Source organism: Vipera berus (genome assembly GCF_964194415.1).
Source record: "Vipera berus genome assembly, chromosome: 1".
Lineage (NCBI taxonomy): Eukaryota > Metazoa > Chordata > Lepidosauria > Squamata > Viperidae > Vipera > Vipera berus.
The window spans coordinates 4,107,707-4,113,032 of record NC_138202.1 but is presented as its reverse complement, the minus strand read 5'-3'; the positions used below and the strand labels follow the sequence as shown (position 1 = coordinate 4,113,032).

At 51.8% G+C, this 5,326-nt stretch overlaps 1 protein-coding gene across 1 annotated transcript in view; it reads left to right on the top strand.

Moving 5' to 3' along the window:
* Positions 1 to 209, top strand: part of MAP2K2 (mitogen-activated protein kinase kinase 2) — a 45,399-nt gene extending 45,190 nt beyond the window's left edge. The window contains exon 11 of the mRNA XM_081321293.1: positions 1 to 209. This exon is cut by the window's left edge and continues 1,407 nt beyond it. The gene's annotated coding sequence lies outside the window, so the exon portion shown is untranslated.
* Positions 210 to 5,326: the final 5,117 nt, after the last annotated feature.

Genomic DNA, 5,326 nt, shown 5'->3' with positions numbered 1-5,326 from the left:
CAGGCAGGGCGTCTCCTGCCCTTGAAGGACCTCCCCCGTCCAGGCGCCCCCGCGACGGTTGTAAGTGTGAGGACCGGGTGTACGTCCCTGTTTTCAGGGCCGTGTGATGCCAGCAAACGCTGCTCTCCCTCCCTCCCTCCCTCCCTCTCTCTCCTTCCCTCCCTCTCTCTCCCTCCCTCCCTCTCTCCCTCCCTCTCTCTCTCCCTCCCTCTCCCCCTCCCTCTCTCCCTCCCTCCCTCTCTCCCACCCTCCCTCTCTCTCCCCCTCCCTCCCTCTCTCTCCCTCCCTCCCCCTCTCCCCCTCCGTCCCTCCCTCTCTCTCTCTCCCCCTCCCTCCCTCTCCCTCCCTCCCTCTCTCTCTCCCCCTCCCTCTCTCTCCCCCTCCGTCCCTCCCTCTCTCTCTCTCCCCCTCCCTCCCTCCCTCTCTCTCTCCCCCTCTCCCCCTCCCTCTCTCTCTCCCTCCCTCTCCCCCTCCCTCTCTCCCTCCCTCCCTCTCTCCCACCCTCCCTCTCTCTCCCCCTCCCTCCCTCTCTCTCCCTCCCTCCCCCTCTCCCCCTCCGTCCCTCCCTCTCTCTCTCTCCCCCTCCCTCCCTCTCCCTCCCTCCCTCTCTCTCTCCCCCTCCCTCTCTCTCCCCCTCCGTCCCTCCCTCTCTCTCTCTCCCCCTCCCTCCCTCCCTCTCTCTCTCCCCCTCTCCCCCTCCCTCTCTCTCCCCCTCTGTCCCTCTCTCTCTCTCTCTCTCTCTCTCCCCCTCCGTCCCTCTCTCTCTCTCCCTCTCTCTCCCTCCCTCCCTCTCTCTCTCCCCCTCCCTCCCTCTCTCTCTCTCTCCCTGGTGTTTTGTTATCTCGTGCTGCTGCTTGGATACAGCCGGGCTGCCCGAGGCTGGCATCGCTCGCCCGGCTGCTGTTTTCCTTTGCTTTGGGCTCTGCCGCCTCTGCACCGGTGTCCCAGGAGGCCGCAGTGCCATCCTGGCAGCAGGGCTGCACACCTGCGGCTCTTCTGGCCTCCCTGGCTCAGAGGAGAGGCAGCCACTGCAGCGGAGGAGGAGGAGGAGGAGTTGCTCAAAGTTTCCTTGGCTGGGCCATGATTGATGGGGGGGGCTCTGTCTTCAGCCCCCTTGCCTCAGTCCTCTCCTTCCTTCCATCCATCCATCCATCCATCCATCTTTCTGTTTCTTTCTCTCCTTCCATTTCTTTCCTCCCTCCCTCTCACCTTTTGTCCATCTTATCCATCGTTCCTTCCTGTCTTTCCATCTTTCTCTTTCCTTCCTTCCTTCTTCCCTCCCTCCCTTTCTTTCTTCCTACCTTCCTTCTTCCCATTCTATTCCTGCCTCCCTTCCCCCTCCTCTTTCTCTTTCCTTTCTCTCTCCTTCCCTTTTCATCTGCTTAACTTTCTCTCTGTCGTCTTACTTCCATTTCCCTATCTTTAAAATTCCCATGTGGGCCGAAGGCATACTTTGAATTGCCAGCGTAGACACGTTAGTTTCCCACCCACCCCACCCCAAAAAAAAAACAGTTAAGAGTCCTGCAGGACCAAGAGGGGGGGGGATGACTTTAAATAAGACGCCCCGCTCAGCGGTTGCCCCCCGCCCCTTCCCCCCTCCCTCCGTGGCCCCTTGGAGATGACGCTCCTCTCCTTGGTCCATCCGTCCCTTTGTCCTCCGGTCGGGAGGAGATCCCAGCGAGCGTCCGAGCCAGGCAGAGCCGTCCTGGTGTCCACAAAGCCAAGGCCCATCGAGGCTGGCAGACCAGGAGCCCTGGGCCTTGCAGCGGGTTCCCACCTCAGAAATTCAAGCCCACGGCTTGCTGGAAGCCACCTGATCTCCGTTGAACGTGGAGCGACCTCGCCTGACCTCATTGGCCACTGCTCTAAAATGGCGGCGGCAGCAGCAGCCACCACCACCCAGAGGTGCCGGGCTGAATCCTACCCAGTCTTCTGGAGCAAGACACACACTTTAAAAAAAAAAAAAGCTGTCTAACCGGCGGTTTTGTCCAGCCGTCGGTACAGTTCCAGCGGGGTCGTACAGAAGACCACCTCAATCTCCCAGCTCGCTCTTCCCCCACCCCCCTAAATTCATAGCCAAACGGAAGGCTTTCCTTTCCCTACGAGTTCCGTATCGGTCCCCGTTGAACGTGGCTCGTATCTGCGGAAAAGGAGGCCGGGTCCCACAACCGCAGCTGAAGTTGGATAGAGCAGAGAGTAATAGGATTGGAAGGGACCTCGGTTGGTCTTCTAGCTGCTCAAGGCAGGAGATCTTGTAACCATCCAGGTAAAATTATTGTCCGGTCTGGGTTTTTTTTTTTAAACCTCTCGGGCTGCCCCAAAGAAGAGGGAGTCAAGCTATTCTCCAAAGCGCCTGAAAGCAGGACAAGAAGCAACGGAGGGAAACTAGTCAAGGAGAGAAGCAGCCTGGAACTAAGGAGAAATTTCCTGACAGTGGGAACAATTAACCAGTGGAACTACCTGCCTCCAGACGTTGTGGGTGCTCCGACGCTGGAAGTTTTTAAGAAGCGATTGGACAACTTCATTTGTCTGAAGTTTCCTGCCTGAGCAGAGGGTTGGACTAGAAGACCTCTAAGATCCCTTCCAATTCTATTATTATGGAGCTACCCACAAGCCCCAAGAGGTCAAATTTGCAGGAGCTGCCTCCTGCTTAAGCTGCTATACGTCCCGCTCCCAGGAAATCCAAGGCGGGAAAAGGGTTTCGTTTCTTGTCGCTCAGGTTGAAGCTCTTTCTGGTGGAACCTGCAGCCCACCCCACCCTCCCCTTTCAACATTTCATTTTGAGGAAGGAAAGAGAGCAGGGGGGTGGTGGCCTGGCTAGCTGAATTTGGAGGAAAAAAGGATGCAACAGCGGCTAGCAGCCAACTCGGAGAAGGAAGTCGGGAGGAACGATTCAGGGCCTGGCGGGAAATTCACATTTCTCTCTTGCGCTGCTGGTTGAGTTTCGGATGTGCTGGGTGTCCCAAGTAAAAAATAAAATAAATGATTTTATTGTTAAAAAAAGGGAGGGGGTGTTTCAGCTATATCAAAGTCAATCAAAGTAAAGGTCTCCCTTTTAAAGCTTATTGCAGGGGTCTCCAAACTTGGTCACTCTTTTAAGACTTGTGGACTTCAACTCCCAGAATATCCGGCTGGAGAATTCTGGGAATCGGAAGTCCACAAGTCTTTATAACCGGCCCAGGTTTGGAGGCCCTAGCTGCATTTCAATGCTTCAAAGGCATCCAGGCCCATGGCTGCTGTCCTCCTCTGTTGCAGCTAAGAGCGCCTGGAATATGGAGCATGGCACGTGTGTGTGTGTGTGCGTATGTGCATCGTTGAGGGCGTTTTCATTCCTCTTTTTTTCCTTACCCTGCTGGAGAGCGATGAGAGAGAGCAGGTGGATTCTCCCCAGGAACAGTAAAAAAAAAATTGCAAAGAAAACTTTAAAATCTTTTTAGGTAATCCTGGCAGGCCGGGTTGGGCTCTCCCAACAGTTTGAGGTGGTGAATTACCAGCTCTGTCCATTTTTATGCGGGTCTCTCTGCAAATCAACCCCCCCAGAGCGTCAATTCTCCTATTGCGACATAACAGCTTGACATTTTGGACCCTACACCCCTGCGAGGTGGCCCGTAAGAAGTCGCAGCGTGACGGCAGGAGGCTCTGTGGCGCATGGCTCTCTTGTCTGGTTCTCCCCCTTTTCTCCCCCCCTCCCCCCCCCCAGCTGCTACTGTAATTCTCTCTGGCTCCCCTGTGCAAACGCACTTTGCTCCGATTTGGGGGGAGGGAACTCCTGCAGATTTGAATGTACCCTATTCGGCGTTTTGAGTTGCGAAGCGGTCCCGGGATCACTCGGTCCAAAATGGCACTGCTTTCTTTTTTTTTTTTTAATTATTATTTTCGACAGAACCCATATTTGAAACAGTGAAGCTTTTAGCTGGGACGGGAGGGAAACGGGGTTTCGTGCACCCAAGGATGTCTTTCTTCTTTGTTTCTCTGCCTCTATTTAAACAATTTTTAAACAAGAAAAAAAATTTAACTTAGTGAAATGTTTGACAGTTCAGTATGTTTTTGCTCTAGTTTTGTTTTTTTAAAATTTGGGGGTATTTTGTTTTTTTGGCTTTAGTTGTTTAGGGGTGTTTTGAGGAGAATGTGTTCAGCATTATGATGGTGCAATTTTTTTTAAGGAAATATTTTCATCATGGGGAGATAAAATAAATGGCACTTTACATTACAGCATTGTGCTTCCTTCTTTTTTTTTTTTTAAAGTGTAACCAGGTGATTGTGGGGGACGAATTATTTCCTCTCTCGTTTCCAAGAAAGCTTTGCAAAGGCACCCTTATGGGTTTCAATAGCTCAGTTTATTCCCACGAATCGTTGCAGGTGGTCCTCAACTTACAACAGTTGATTTAGTGACCAAAGTTAAAATGACACGGAAAAAAGTGACCACGTCTCACACTTAACGACTGCTGCGGCATCCCCGTGGTCATGTGATCAAAATTCAGACACTTGGCAACGTAACTCATATTTACGAAGGTTGCATGTCCCGTGTGTGTTCATTATATTAGGATGCCTTTGAAGATGAATTTTAGGTTTTTAATGGTAGGACTAGGCTGGGCTGCAAAACCAAGCAGGGGTGGGAGACCACCATGTAATGCAGTCTAGGCGTTACAGGGACCCAGAAAAACATCCTGAAAGAAAATGGCAAACCAATCACCCCTCCATTTTTTTTTTAGTTTTGTTTCATGTTATTAATATTTTTAAGGCCAATTCTGTCAGGACTATAGAAGGAAAAAAAAGGCAGGTTTAAGAACTCATTTAAGCAAAATTCAGGAGGAGGCTGGTTTCATATGGGTCTCTGATGATGTCCTGCAGAGAGGCCCGCTTTGTAAGTCCTGTCAAGTGACATTTTAATTGACAGGACTCAGAATTTTTGTTTCATTTGGGTCCCTGTAATCCTTTAATTTGGAGTGCGACTGGAGCCGAGCATTTGCTGGCCAGTTGCCCTTCCTGATGCCTACGCGGGGTGCACAGCAGATATTTTCTCTCTGCGCCCTGCCGCTACCTAGGATTGAACTCTCAACCTTCCGAATGGGAGGCGAGCGTCTTCACCACTAGGCCACCCTGCTGCTCTGACTGGACCCAAAATACTTGCCTGATTAAGCAAAATGGAAGAAAGTAGATAAGAACCTTTATTGTCATTTTTTTTTACTGCGGGCGCGACGGCTCGCATCAAACGTGAAATTTAGGTGCCCGCTCTCAAAGTGAAACATACATGACACACAGCTGAAACATACTACGTACAACATATGTATAGACCCACACCCCTACATATACATAACAAATAACT